The sequence below is a fragment of the Heliconius melpomene genome, chromosome 17 (genome assembly GCF_056956725.1).
Source record: "Heliconius melpomene rosina isolate 202511_hmr_F chromosome 17, ASM5695672v1, whole genome shotgun sequence".
In the NCBI taxonomy this organism is placed as follows: Eukaryota; Metazoa; Arthropoda; class Insecta; order Lepidoptera; family Nymphalidae; genus Heliconius; species Heliconius melpomene.
The window spans coordinates 11364520-11380088 of NC_140405.1; the positions used below are offsets into that span (position 1 = coordinate 11364520).

Here is a 15569-nt window from a genome sequence, read left to right on the forward strand (position 1 = left end):
ATAAAATATGTTAGATAAAATTGAAATTTTTGTTTCTTAGTTAATTTTCAATGGAATTATTGTCGATTCTAAAATTTGAAACTGCATTCACGCGGTATCCCTTATAACACGGGGTAGCTTTAGGTAGCCTAAACGATTAGAATTCAAGACTTTTCGAGATATTGCGTAATAATTGGAAGAATTAAACGCCGCGTCTGACCGGAGAGCGGAGAAATGAAGATATATTTAATTTAAGCACTCTCCCGAGTGTGAATCGAATCCCCCACCACCATGCTAGTCAGGCATATATCCCACTACGCCACGAGGTTCTCCGATCTACAGTACCGCAGGCGGTTAAATTTTCAAACTTTTATCGTATAAAATAATAGTCAAGAGTAGTTTTAATATCCCCTGAAACAAAAGTACTTATTGTAAGTTTCCTTGAAAATGTAATACTTTTGTTGTGCAAATATTTGCAAGCTAAAACTGAGCTGAAATGCAGAGAGCGTCGCTGGGTTTATTAAAGCGTTATTAAGACGATGTCTCGCGAAAGAACGAATTTACGATTTAAATAAGAACTAACTAATATGAGTTTTAATATTATATTTAAATTTAACATATAATAAGACATATTAAAACTTCAGGTTTGTATATACTCTAGCTAGTACTATACTATACTATATTTGCAAGCTAAAACTGAGCTGAAATGCAGAGAGCGTCGCTGGGTTTATTAAAGCGTTATTAAGACGATGTCTCGCGAAAGAACGAATTTACGATTTAAATAAGAACTAACTAATATGAGTTTTAATATTATATTTAAATTTAACATATAATAAGACATATTAAAATTTCAGGTTTGTATATACTCTAGCTAGTACTTGCGGCTTTACCCGCATGGTAAAATGGAAATATCTAAGATTTCTAATTTCCAGTGTAACTTTGACCACGGATACAATTCGCTTCTTCCGTAGATGGACTACTATCCACCTTTTTTTTTAAACATTCAGTCTTAAAAATTGGTTACAACGTTAAGATGGAAAAAATATTAATAACAAATGCATTTTCTTGTTTATGCATATAACTTTAATATTTTAATATTCTTTAGATAAACTCCTTACTTTCATTTGCAATATCCTGAGATTAAAACATAAATGAGCTTTAATAAAAGCTTTCAAAGTATTATATTGTAGTAAAAGCGGACAATCCTCCGGATGTACTTAATGTTGATTAACATAAAATGAGATAATAATATTGCTTGGAACTTTTGTGAAATGGGTAAAATGAATGATAAATTACTATGTAATTATCAGATTTTTTTTTAAATTAAGAGAAAATTCCCTATATGCCGAAATATAAGCCTAAATAAGACAAAAACCAAAAAAAAGCTAGTTTCTTCAAAAAATCTCCTTTCTTTCAACGTAGCCTAGCGTAGGCGGAAAGTAATTATCAAGTTATAATGGCAATATGATAATATATTCAAGACGCGACGTCGAGTGATCCCATTTGTATGACAAACATTACGAGACCTCCCTTATTACCTTCGAGTGTGTCTTTGTGATGGCAGTTTTTGTTTTTTCACGTGGAAAATTATATATTACGTCCCGTATATTTACAGAAAGCCCAGAATATAAATTAATGCTTAAATATACATTTTAATAATTAAACATACAGCTAGAAGCTAAAAAATAAATTATTTATTTAATTTATTAGAAATTTAAATACTATACAATATGATATTTATGAATGAAATACTAAAAGCCTAGCATAGTCGTTATCTGACTATAAATGCAAAGATTCTGGGTTAGATTTCCGACTCGGGTGATTGAATTATTTTCATACCTTAAATCTGATAGCAAGACAAAGAGCGGCGTTGAGTTACGCCATTCAATAAGCAATACCTCAAAATGTGGGCAGATTGTGTTGAGCTGAGTATCTTACAGCGAAAACGAAATAAAACAATACAATTTACGGAAAAACTCGATTGTTCCTAAAACAGCATCCCTCCCACTTCATTTAAGATGAGAAATACAAATCTAAATTCTAAAAGGAACCTTTATACATAATAATAGTTAATTTATAATTAAACTCGAAATCCGTTATCTTCGTGAAACATACTAATTGTTCAAAAGCCAGCTCGAAATGGAAGACACAATATGAAATACTAGTGTAGGTAGACGTAGTAGGTCGTACGTACAAAGCTGATGTCAGAACCACTCTACAACGACGGCAAAGCGAATGTTGTGCTGGAAATGCTGCAGGTTATAACATTGCCTTTATTGTTTTGATAAGGTTTTATGCCGGAAGTAAGTAGAATTAGTGAGAAAAGTAAAAAAAGGATACTTATATTTTAGATATATTTACGGTATCCTCAATATTCATTTTTTAGGTACTCGCTGTATCCCGAATATATAGCAAGATAAGCAGAGGGAACATAGAAATAAGACACTCCGTTCCCTGATTTCCAAACGGCGCCTCACTTTGTCTTATTATCTTGTTAATTACTATATTTTTTAAGATAGAGAAGAAAATCACATTTTACATATAAAATAGTTAATCAATTAATCACAGCGTTGTTTTCCGCCAATCAACAAACAATACGAATCATCCCGAATTCGGGCAAAAAGCTTCTAGCAAAGTGTAAAGAATTCCTTTTGGTTACATATTTATAGTCACATAATACAATATTAAGGAAAGGAAATAAATTTAGTATTAAAAGTTAGAGCTCCTGTGGGAGACTTTTCATTTTCTACGGAAAAATATAACCTATATGTTTCTTGAATTTACTACTTTCAATGATATTTTGTACATAAAAATGATATACAAGCGACAGTATACGGCTACTATTGATTTTATATGGATAAGCTTATATTTAGAGCTTATAATAATTTTTCAGCTAGGAATTGAAGGGAACTTTTAGGAAACACTTTTTGTTATTGATAGGCCGGACAAGGCTCTGCTTAGTTTAGTAATAAGGTGTTAATCGGGTCTCTGGGATTCGCCACTAATAATTATAAAAGTTTCAACATACGTAATGTATCTATCCTCGTTTTAAGGTTTTGGGCTGAAAATTGTTTGGTTGAACGTGTTAATCACAAGAATTATTAATTTTAATTGAAAAAATATTTTTGTATTATATAATTAATTTTTCTAGGAAAGATAAAGCCTTAAAGGCTCTGTTACATAACACTGACCGTTTGAATGTAAAATGGTATGGCACAACTTAAAAATAATTAAAAAGTGTAATTTGCCATATACACAATTCTGGAATGACATACCTGCAAGGCAGCAGTGTTGCCAGGTCGATTCGATTTGGGTACCTTTAAATATATATTTTTTTATTTATTTTCAAATGTAATTCCAAATCTCTTTCAGTTATACCAAGACAAAGTTAGGTAAAGAAATGAAAATATCCGAACGAAATAGCGCAATCGAGTCACGTGGCCGCAGATCTATAAGAAACTCGATCACGCTCGCGTTAAATTAAAATAAACGTGGTCACCGTAATTGCAAGCTATTGTATATTATTTTTTATTGGTTTATACATTTTGAATTATTTTTTTATTCACAATTGGAAATTGTGTCACTTGTAGTTAAAAAATATATTCATTACGTCAACAGAATTTTTTTGGATAACTGTATCTCCTTCGTGTGTTTTTACGTGTACTGGCACGCTCGAAACGCCATAAGTTAAGAACTGAACTGAACTGGATAACTGTAATTATTTTAGATTATAGTTAAAATAACGTAAACTTCTTATGTTGCACTTGCACTTTTTTATTTTCAATTACTCCTGTAGGTATACATTTTTATTGAATACTTTGTTGGCTGTCAGTCTGTCTGTCAAATGTCTATCTTGAGCTCATGTGGAAATATTAAGTTATTCTAGACCATGGTTCCTTAAAACACAAAAAAAAATAAGCATCTAAGTCAACGCACTGAAAAGATGCAGGCGTTTATATGCATGTTATTACTTTGTTATTGTTATTATTGTACGAAGTTCGCCGCGTAAAAACCTGTAGAGAACTTCTCGTGGTCGTCTTCTTAGTTACTTACTTAATTTTGAAATTTGACAGGATAAGAAAACCACCAAGTCACTCTGAAGTCGTATTTTACTGAACCATAAAACATATCTTACATATGAATATTACCCTAATCGAAATAGAACCAACAATCATCACGCGTATACTACATTTATAACATCCGAGCAACAATGGTGTCATCATCAGCAACTTTAGGAAGTCCCATAAACAAGCAGCCGACAGCCCAGCTGTATCGCGTCTGGGAGCTTTTCATGAAGCGCGGTAATATATAGTCTTACATAAGTGATTGCTCGCGTGTCGTCCATCATTTTAAATTTAGTGTCTCTACACAATACATCAGTGTCGCTAGAGTAGAGAAGTAATAATTTTTATGATATTCTCTTGCTGTCTATAAAAAAACAGTTTCGCGCTTTTTCCAGCATAGTGCGGTAAGCAGAGGGGACCTTTTTAAAACAAGCAATGTTGAGTGGTAGAAGTCAATAACATATTTTGTTTAATAGAGCGGAATTAAGCAAATAATATTTTTTTTATCATTGGGGATTGAACCCAGAATCACTGCTGTAAATAAGTGTTTATATGTTTATATGGATTGTCTGACAAGTGCACTATGCGGGGTTTTATAGTGCACTTATACACTTGGGGTGAAGAAACGTGGTTAAATGATGATGATGATGATGATGATGATAAAAGTTGGGAAAATGATGTCTTAACACACGGTTAGTTTACTAAACTACCCTGAAACTACTCTCCTATACGCAGAATACAGCGTATAGCTAAAAAGGCATATAAATCATGTACCTTATAAAATATATTGATATTTCAGAATATTTTTCACAATTTGTTCTCGAGTCGCGACAAATTCTGAGATATGGCGACATTCATGAGGTGGTTGACATTGATTTATGTTTGCTGGAAACATGTTCACCTCTCAAGACTACCCTACTTTAACTACAAAGGGGCGACGCTAGTACTAACCCTAATATTAAAAATAATAAATAAATGAAGGCATTTTAACAAAAAGCTAGGTTTAATATAAAAATAGAAGATTCTCAAACTATCGCATGAAATAAAACAAATTTTGCCAATAAAATTATGTATATTTGCGTCTTTGTAAATCTTTCTTATATTTGTTTTGTATGCTTACAGCGAAGATCAAGACTTATTGGATTTTCTATATACAACAAAACTTCAGTTTATTTCATACAATAGATATATTTATGGTAAACAGTATCTTATTTTGATTTTTCTTTAGTAAAGTAATGTATTGGGGTTGCTGCGGTGAAGAAGTCGTCGTGGCGACAAGTTGTGGGTTCAATTCCGTTGGGAATTAATAATATTTAAAATTTTCATTTTGTCGATCTGGTAACCAGGTAAAACGCGGCGTTGAGTTCTGCCATCCACCTTAATGTCTCGAAAATGCAGGTAATGGAAGTCTTAATGGAAATGAAGTGTGTTAACAGTGTAATATTTGTTACTTTTTTTAGCTTTACGAACGAAAATTTAAAACACTCGTTCTCCACTTTACAAGTTGTGTGGATATACTCAACAAGAAAAGTGAAATGAAAATAAAATTAACCTCTCCTCCGAGAATATAATTGTTTACGGGAAAAAGCACGAAGTTAAAAAAAAAAACTGAACCCCAAAAAAAATACAAATACCCACTTTGATGTCAATTTTACTTACCCAATAGTAACGTTACTGAATAAACGTTATTACAATAAGCCGTAAGAAAAATATTTTCCATTTACCTTCCATTCCTTATTTCGTATAATATATTGAGTGCGAAAGTAAGTTCTTCATTCATGTTCATGGTTTGAGCAATTTGCACATCTCGGCTATTTATTTATTTTGGGACTCGGCTAATTTGTTTCTGTTGAAGCTAGTTGTCGTGGCGTAGGTTGTGCGACTGTAAGCGTGACAGGTTGTGGATTCGATTCCCAGTCGAGGAAATAAAATATATACTGTTTTAATTTCCTCTCTCTTGTAACGAGTTGATTTTCGCCGCTCAAAACGCTCATACGTCAGTCTCTGGAATTATATAATATTAAAATTATCATTTTAAAAGGAAGTCCTCGTTTTTGCTTATGTAGACTGACTTCCTCCCGTACTGTATAGCGGAACCTAACGCCGTGTTTCGCTTAAACAGACTAGAGAAATATCTACATTTTTTCACTTTCATATACATATGTATGTATAAATATACAATTGAATTATTATTCTCGTTCATTGCTCGTATGATAAGGAAGATGAGTGATAATGAAAATAATCACTATTATTTTTTAAAGTAAATAATTAACAATACAAATAAATAACAAGAGTTTTTAGAACTTTAAAAATTTGCATTTGCACTTAACTATTAATGAATTAATTCCATTCCATTCACCTTTCGGTTTTCGATTCACCTTTTACTATAGACCAAAAGCGATGTCTCTACAAAATATTAGAAACGTATCGGAGCTTTCCAATATCATTGATTACATTCCTCTTCTTTTCCAGGATCACAACGAAATAGCTGAATCTTGTTTAAGGTATATCTTATTTCTGCCAGCGATAGAAACTTTCCATATTTACTAATATTATAAAGCTATATAGTTTGTATGGATGAATGTGCTAATCTCAGAAATTACATATTCGAATTAAAAAATCTTAGTATTACATTGTTAAGTATGACTCGTGCAATAGACAAACGAAGATGTAGGTAAAAACTAGTTTAAAAATAATAAAGTAGACAGCTTCTCTGCAGTTTTAAAGTGAGAAAAGTCTAGTTCCTTTAATTAAGTTCATAGGAAAGTTGTTGATTGCGTTCCTGCGCCATCAGTATTAAGAGCTTTTGAAATTTCAGAAGTGGTACACTTTGTTTACAAGGTAGTTGTTTAGAAAGTTAGCTTTTTTACTTGGTTTAGTATGTTTTTCTATAATAAGAAAGTTTTTACTTAAAATACGTTGTTACATTATTCTAACAAAAAAAAATAAGATCACACCTCACCTACACTATTTTTATTTATAAAATTCAATTCATCCAGTTCTAATCTCCCTGGGGGGTTGTATTATTATGAATTCCTCACTTTAGTAATAAGACAAATAATCTTTAAAAATTGGAGGAAAACTGAAGAATGGAGTAGCTTAACATTAGGTTCCCTCTACCTACCCTATTATGCAAAAAAAAAAAAATGATTCGGTATAAAATATTATGCAATAATCACGTATATTGCAGTAAATATAAGTCGACGTCGAATACTTCGCCGCAGCCGTCGTGTATTACTTTACATATCCTCACTAAGGTGTAGAATTTCTTTAATAACGCCCCGCGCACTGCATACCTGCTGCAATATCCACAGCAGTACGCCTCACAGCATTGCGGGTTACATTACTTACAATGCACACTCGTAATGGTAATCTTGTAACACTCTAACACGTAATAACACGTATTTACTACGGTACTAGGAAATGTTTAGAATCGTGGTGCAGCGGTACAAGGGTGTGACCTTTCTTCGCTCTGGTGCCGAGGCAAAGCGCGGCGTTAAATTCTGCCACTTATGTAAATTTTAATATATTAACTAACTTTGCAAATCGTTGCTTAGCAACGGTCGCATACCGACAGTTGTTATTTAACATGGCGGAATAAATTGCATGTCAAATTAATAAGTATTTTAATATATTGGTATATATCGAAAATGTTATAAATATGAGAAAAAAAAGTATCCTATGTTCATCCCGAGACCCTCAAGTATCTCTATATGAGTATTTTATCACAATTAAATTCGCGGTTTGGCCCTGATTGCGTAAAAGACAGACAGACAGAGTTACTTTCGAATTTATAATATAGATATTGATATAGTATCTCTAGTTACAGTTTCCTAATAAAAAAATAATTTCCAAGCTAAAAATGGCAATTCAGCTACAATTTCGGAAATAAACGGTCAAACTATAAAGCAATTATAAGTTCCAGAGAACCAGTGGCTCCAACAATAAACGACGCTCGAACCGAGTTAAGATTAACCAATCCAATTTCCTCAAAGTTACAGAATGTAATGTCGAGATGCTATCCGGAGATCCAAAATACCTGTTTTCGTACGACAAGCTAAGGAGAATTTCTTGTGCCTCACTATGAGAGGTTATGTTACGATCGTTCCCACAAAATAGCTTTTAAATTTTTTAAAGATTCCTTTTTTTTCAGATTCACAGTTTCATGCTATATCTCAAACAACAACCTAATTTTAAGACATTTCGGTACCCACTTTTCGCCCAATTTCGAGATATTGTGTGTTGAATGAAGGAACTCATTAACGCGTATTTGTCTTGTGTTCTATGTATTGCAGAGCCTCGCTGGTCTCAGAATTAATTCCTTTTCTGAATATTTTTTTGTGCTATATAATACCTAAAGAATATGGCGGAAGGTGGGGAACCCTCTGCATATCCTGCTATATACGGGAAACAGCGTGAAGCTGAAAAAAATACTCAGTCACTTAATATTGATAATCTCTATGATCTTCGAATAATTCAATTGTACTTAAAGAAAATTAATCAGCTTTACGCTGTACTATCCCGCACACTGCAGGGTAGGCAGAGGGAATCTAGTATTAGGACACTTTCCACCGAAGAGGCATTGCGTGTTGAGTGGCGGAATTCAACGCCACGCTTTGGCTCGACATAGGGATCGAACCTACAACCAGTCGCGTTCACAATCACACTTTGTGCCCCTTCCACTGACCTCAAATATATTTAGCGTTCTATTATACAAAAAAATAACAGAAAATACATCGCGTTTTTTACATTATATTTTCCAATTGGTTCGAATTGTAAGGTTTATCTGCAATTTCATCTGATCTTTTGTGAAAGGCTTTACTGAGCCGAATTATAAGAAAGCTAATATAAAATAGAGCTATCGTTCACAATGCTATATTACAACAGGTTGTTCGAATCAACTGAACTCACAATTTTGTAATAATTCTTATATTTTTTACACGATTTGATCATTCGTCGTAATATTTAGGTATATAATAACACAATTAAAGTTGCCCAAATTTCCGATTTAGAAAAATCTGACAACATTCGTGGTGATGGTGCGTTCGAATCCCACTCACAGCAACATAAATTATTATTATTTTCCCCATCTGATAACGTATACGGCGTTGTGTTCCGTCATCTATCATAGTAGACAGAAAGTGGCGCACGAGATGTTTTAAAATTCTTTTTGCCAATCCAGAAAAAATATGACTTGGCTAATGATGAGTGATTGTGAAAAAAATTTTTTTTTTATATTACATGAGTGGAGTTTTGAGAAATTGTCACTTAGTTCCCCATAGATTCCCCATGTAGTTTACGTGCCAGATGGCAGCTATTTAAAATTGGTCTAACTTTGTTTTAAATTACTTTTTCCTTTATTTATGCATATCGTACGTTAGGCATGGGAATATAAAATAAATTTGAGAACAGTTTACACTTCATCTAACATATGAATATGTATGTCTATCGATCTCGCCGGTATTTTTATTCGATCATAAATCGACTGCAAGCCTCAATATATCCGTTGATAGGAGCATCCCTCTTCTACAAAACCGTATAGGCTTTACAACCTTTCCCCACTAGTTTATGAGTTTACCCAAAACTTAGGAATTTATGACCTATTAGTTGAAATTAAAGCCAAAATAGTTACTTGAATATAATAAACATCAAGTTGCGAATTTAATTTTGGTTAGGGTTATGAGGGCAGAAGTTTAACCAAGACAGGCCTGTTGGTAAAAACAAAGTAGTCTTGTTTCGAGACTTACTTTATACTACTCTTAAAAAAGATTTAGTAGCTAGCTTTGACAACAAGTTATTTACAAAAGCTACTCATTTAAATTTTAACATCGATAGGACAAAAGAAATATGTTCGCGTTGTAACTCTTTCAGGACGAAATCCTGTAATTTCAATCTTTTAATCGCTAAGCAACCTTTATTAAAGTAAGCTGATTTGTATTATTTATCGATGCTAATAGGTACTTTTTTCCCCATGCGCCTTTACCTATAAAAATCACAGTAGTATTTATTATTATATTTTTGCGTACAGCATAGATTGAAAACTTCCTTTTCTTTCTATTCATTCATATTTGGGACATTAAATGTGAACAACGGAACTTAACGCCGCGTCTTGTTTTACCAAAGTGTAGCAATGATTTATTTCCGTTTTCTGAACGTATCACGTTACTCTGAGCGGGAGTTGAACACACAACCACCGCCACCACAAATATATAATTTTTGGGATAATTTGGTCATGCTTTACTGTGACAATGGTTCAGAGTTCATATTTAGTTTAGGAAAATCTATAATATTAAAAGAGAAATAAGTCTATCATTAAATTCCCCATATAATAACAATAGAAAACCAAAACAGAAAATACTAAAATACCCATTATTTATAAATATTTACAGTAAGAGTTAAATGATTTTGTTCCGTGGCCGCTCCCTAACAACATAAGTAGTTCACGTTCAGGTACACGTCGGGTCTCTCACATGGGACGTTGTGAATAATATTTTATTCCCTCTAGCTATTTACAAAGGTAAAATAGTCCTTTTGATGATATTGTTTTGTACTTTCATTAATTCTGAATACATTTGGTTTTGTGTGACATATATGTGTACATATGTATGGTTAAAGTAAATAGGAAACAATATTTTCGTCTTGAGTGGAGCGGAGAGTTTTAGCACTAGGCTCCCTTTGCCTACCCTGTTACAGATACAGCATGAAGCTGAAAAAAATGAATTAAAAGTATATTATGGTATAATTGGTATATTAAATTGGTGTATTAAAATTATGGTATAATTCTCTTCATGTTTAAGTCACTTTTAGAAAGTTTATTTGAAAAATAAATACTGAAAAGTTTATCGAATGAGATTAAAAAATTAGAAGTTGAAAACGATCACGCGATAAGGTATTTCTGACCTAATTCTACCGATCGAAAAAGTAGGTTATTTAAGCCAGTTCTCGATTATAGTTTTGTGAAATACAAGTGACTGCTTGGTGCATAAGTTTTTAGTAAAAGAACCGGACGTTCTATTAATTTTGGCTCCCTTTAGTTTATAGTGTCGAAATACGCCTTTTTTGAGATATAAACGGTCATATCTTTTTGTTTAAATTAATGTAGAAATACATTTTTTTTCAGGAAATCAAGAGACCATTGAATTTTAACTCGATATCTCCAAGATATCGAGATCGAGATAATTCGCACTCGATTCGCAATAAAAATTTAATATTGTCATTTCTACGCTCTAGTGTCGAAGCAAAGCGCCACTCATTCGGCGGTAAATGGGGAACGGAGTGCCTTAACACTTGGTTCCTTCTGTCCACCCTGCTATGCACGGGATACAGCGTGAAGCTGAAAAGTAATAATAATTTTAATTTTGATAAGAAAAATGATAATAATTTTAATTTTGATAACTAAGGAGGAGATTACAAAAGTATTAAAATTCCATACAAAAAAATCATCGTGTACATACCAAAAAAGTTTACATTCAATGAACATATTTGAAATTGCTTGAACACGCCAATAATTCCTTCTCATCCCAAATGAACCTGATCTGAATCAGCAACAAAATTTCATATTAGACTCGAATATAATCCGAGAGTAATCCTTTCTCTCATCGAAATATTTTATTAGCGAATCCTCGATATAGGGAGAAAATTGTCGCCTTAATATGAAACATTTCTCCAACCCTTATACTATACAAGGTAAACGTACTGTGTAATAAAAAAAGTTATTTAAAACGTTATTAAACTAACTCCAAATATCTGTAGATTACTAAAGTAATTTGATTAAATATAAGGAAATAATAAAGATTATTTGCATATTTTTTTTGGAAGAGTAGTGCTTATCTGTCGTTGTAGAAGTATTGTAGAAATTAAATACTCCATATTTTCATTTCCCCCTCTGATAACAAATGAAAGTGCGGCGTTGAGTTACGCCGTTAAAAGATTTTTCAATTTTAAACTAGGCATTCAGAAAAAAAATATATAAAAAAGCAAACACCACTGAATAAAACTAAAAAGAACGAAACAGGCCCATAATTTTACTTTGAAATTCAGATAATTATAAAATAAACATGTTTTTCAGTCTCAAATTGAAAGGACAATAAATTAATAATTGAAAAGAGAATAATATAACTTTGAATATAAATTAAACATCGCACAAAGATAAACAGTAGAGTACGTGCGTCGCGTTGTGTTCTAGATATTGGATTGGGATTAGACGCGACCCGAAATGTATTACTCTGCGAATATTGCTAATGTTGATTTGTTTAATTTTATGTATGAAATATATTTAGGTATTTTAAAAGTAGATTTACATTAAATACCTTCTAGTTTCAAAGTCAGGGTTTGGTCAGCAGCAACATCGGCAACTTATGGTATCGCTTCCTACTCTCCGGCTCCGTCATTAGGCCAATTGTAACATTATATCTATTATTTTGGTTCCTGGTGTCATTATTTACCAAGAAATTAAAAAATTTCATGATATTTAATATATGAATACAATGTCTTATTTTTAATTAAACAAATAATACTTCAAAAAGTCCTCATAACTAAAACTCAAGTACGTCAAGTTTAAAAGTTCAAATTCCATTTCTTAAAAAAAATACTTGTATTTTTCATATTATTTTCACAAAAATCTCCATATCTAATTAAAAAACTTAAAATTACAAGCACCAAGGGTCATTTAGTAGTAGCGCCGGGTGGCTGGAGTGCCGTCACGGCCCACTGACGGGCCGCGAGCTGAACATTTTAACGAGCAGCTCTTGACCGCGCGTTACATCAACGCTGTGATATGAACCGGAAACTATTGAAAGAAGCAAACTATATTCCACTGAGCAATATGGGAACCCTGTAAGTAATTAAAAATTATATGTTTCTATGTTTAATTTTGACAAGACATTACAGTAATCATTTAGGACAATTTACAAAAATCACGATGACATTTTATTGTTAGCGTGCTCATGTAAAAAGTGGGTAGATGGTGAAAAAGACAATAAAAGCAGTGGAATTGTGTCAAACGGGAACAGTTGCTTGTAGGAGGAAGCCCTGATTGGAAGGCATCTAGTGTGTAGTGTTGTTATTGAGTGATACATGTGATATGATACACTTATTGTAATTACGTGGAACCTCTAGCCGAGTACGTTGGAAACATATAGACGGTATGTGTTTTTATCGTGTTTTCTAAAAATGCTAACCGCTTCCAACTTCTAACACTATATACTATAATACGAGTACATATTACGTCTTGCATTTTTTTATATTTGAAATGAATATAAATGTATAGCTTTTAAATCGTACAGCGATGATGAAATTTTATTTATATTGCTATAATATAAATGTGTATCAATGAAAACACTGTAACTCACAAATGCATTATATTTATTTATTTTACTTTAAAAGATCTCAAAAATGCCCAACTTGCCCTAACCAGTGCGTGAAGTGGTAAACATAATGATGATTTATTTGTTCTACATTTTATATGAGTAATTTAATCTACTTGTAGTATAAAATATTCCAGCCAATTAATTGAAGTTCGAAAGCACATGCGGTATTAATAAGCTATTGAATTACTGACTCATATTTTATATGTTATTGTAATGACAACAATTTTGATAGCTCAAATGAAGGCAATTAACAGATAAGCTCCAAATTGAAGAGAATAATTTACGAATATGAACGCGTGGTTATTTTATAATAGAAGACCCGTTATAATTTGTACGTACTTATAAATATTGCTTACTAGCGGCCCGCTCGCGGTTTCACCCGCATGAACTATGTTATTATTAATTTCTGTCTCCATCCTACGTCCTAGTGACGTCTATGCAAAATTTGAGACTCCTAGCATTTGAAGTAAACAAGTTTCATACAAATTTTCGACCCCAAAAACAACCCCTTAGAAATCGAATATTGCAAATTCCCGTCTTAGCGAGCACCTACGTCCTATAAGTAACTCCTAAAATTTGAGATTCCTAGCACTTGTAGTTTCTGAGATTTCGTGATGAGTGAGTGACCTTTCGATTTTATATATATAGATTAAAGTTTGATATTTTAATATTAATTAGCTTATAAAGCTATCTGTTTTATGACACAATCATGAAATTCGCGTCGATATTTATACAAGCTTCCATTTTATTAAACCCCGACGCAAAAGGATGGGTGTTATAAGTTAGATATATATGTGTGTTTGTCTTTGACATTGTAATTAGGCAATTAGGAATGAAGTAGGTAGGTAGTAAAATAATATATAGATATACATTACGTAAAGCATATTGTCCCGTGCGAAATATTTTATTTGTATTATTAATATAAAAAAAATATACTGTATAATAGTGTATTTGAAATATTTGACAAAATACTTTTACAACTTGTTACAATAATTACTTTTGTACCTTGTTACAATAATAATTTTTCGTTTTCCAGCCGTCGTACATCAGTACGGCATCTGACTGCTAAGGCGATGATGGTAAGTTTTTTTTCTTTTCCTCAATCGTAGCATCGTCCTCGGAAATAATTGTTTTAATATTTAATTCTATAAAATGCAGTTAAATATACGTTCAAAATTTGCCCTTTCTGGAAAAAAGTGATTTTTCTTAACTATTTTGTTTACCATTATATTTCTCGAGATCCTTAGAGGATGGGGCGGTGTTTTAAAGTTTAAATGGACGTGAGGTAAGTTACTGCCGGTCCGTTGAGCTGATAAATTTCGGTCACACTTGTGTGACTAGGGGACTTTTGGATTGAGTTAAGAGTTTTTTTTAACTTAATTTTGAAACTTATTCTAACAATTTTAGTCAAAATAATAGCTACTTTTGTTTGTTTTATTATTATTCAAATCTAAAATAATAAAACATTAGGGTTCCGTACATAAATAATACATATAACAACAATTATTTACAAATACTGTCTAGAAAAAATAGTAAGAATTAACATAATGCAAAGAATTAACTGTAAAAAATTCGTTACAATTATATTCGTCTAATCTAAAACTATGCTCCTACAGCAGAGTGGCGCAGTGGAAGCGTGCTGGGCCCATAACCCAGAGGTCCGTGGATCGAAACCACGCTCTGCTATGATATATTTTTATGTTATATCTCACATTTATAAAAAAACAATCAATAATAGTTGCACTTTTTGTAATATTTAAATAGTAGACTATTTAAATATAAAAATTAAACTATAAGTTACAATTTAAGATTTTTTTTATTACAATTTTTGCACGTCATTGAGTTCGACCATTGCGCACTAGTTATTCGCATTCGTTATCTCTGTTTATCCAACTATGAATAAAAGGTGTGCATAAAATGTGAAAATAATAAATAAAAAATAAAAACTACAAAATTAATATATCTAACATGCTTAAAACAGAATTTTATCCAATTAAATTACGATAGAATAGACAAATAACAGGTTTTCTATAAAATATTTTCAATTGCACATATTTTTGACAGAATCTCAATGTGCAAAACGATTCGAACGATCGTTTTGTTCCCTATCTAATAATTTATTCACGTCGCTTCCCGACGTCGCTCTCGTCAAATATTT

General features: G+C 32.1%; 1 non-coding gene across 1 annotated transcript; it reads left to right on the forward strand.

Moving 5' to 3' along the window:
- Positions 1-15025: 15025 nt before the first annotated feature.
- On the forward strand, positions 15026-15097 carry TRNAM-CAU (transfer RNA methionine (anticodon CAU)). Its single transcript has one exon. It is a non-coding gene; the product is annotated as a tRNA-Met (tRNA).
- The last annotated feature ends 472 nt before the right edge of the window (positions 15098-15569 follow it).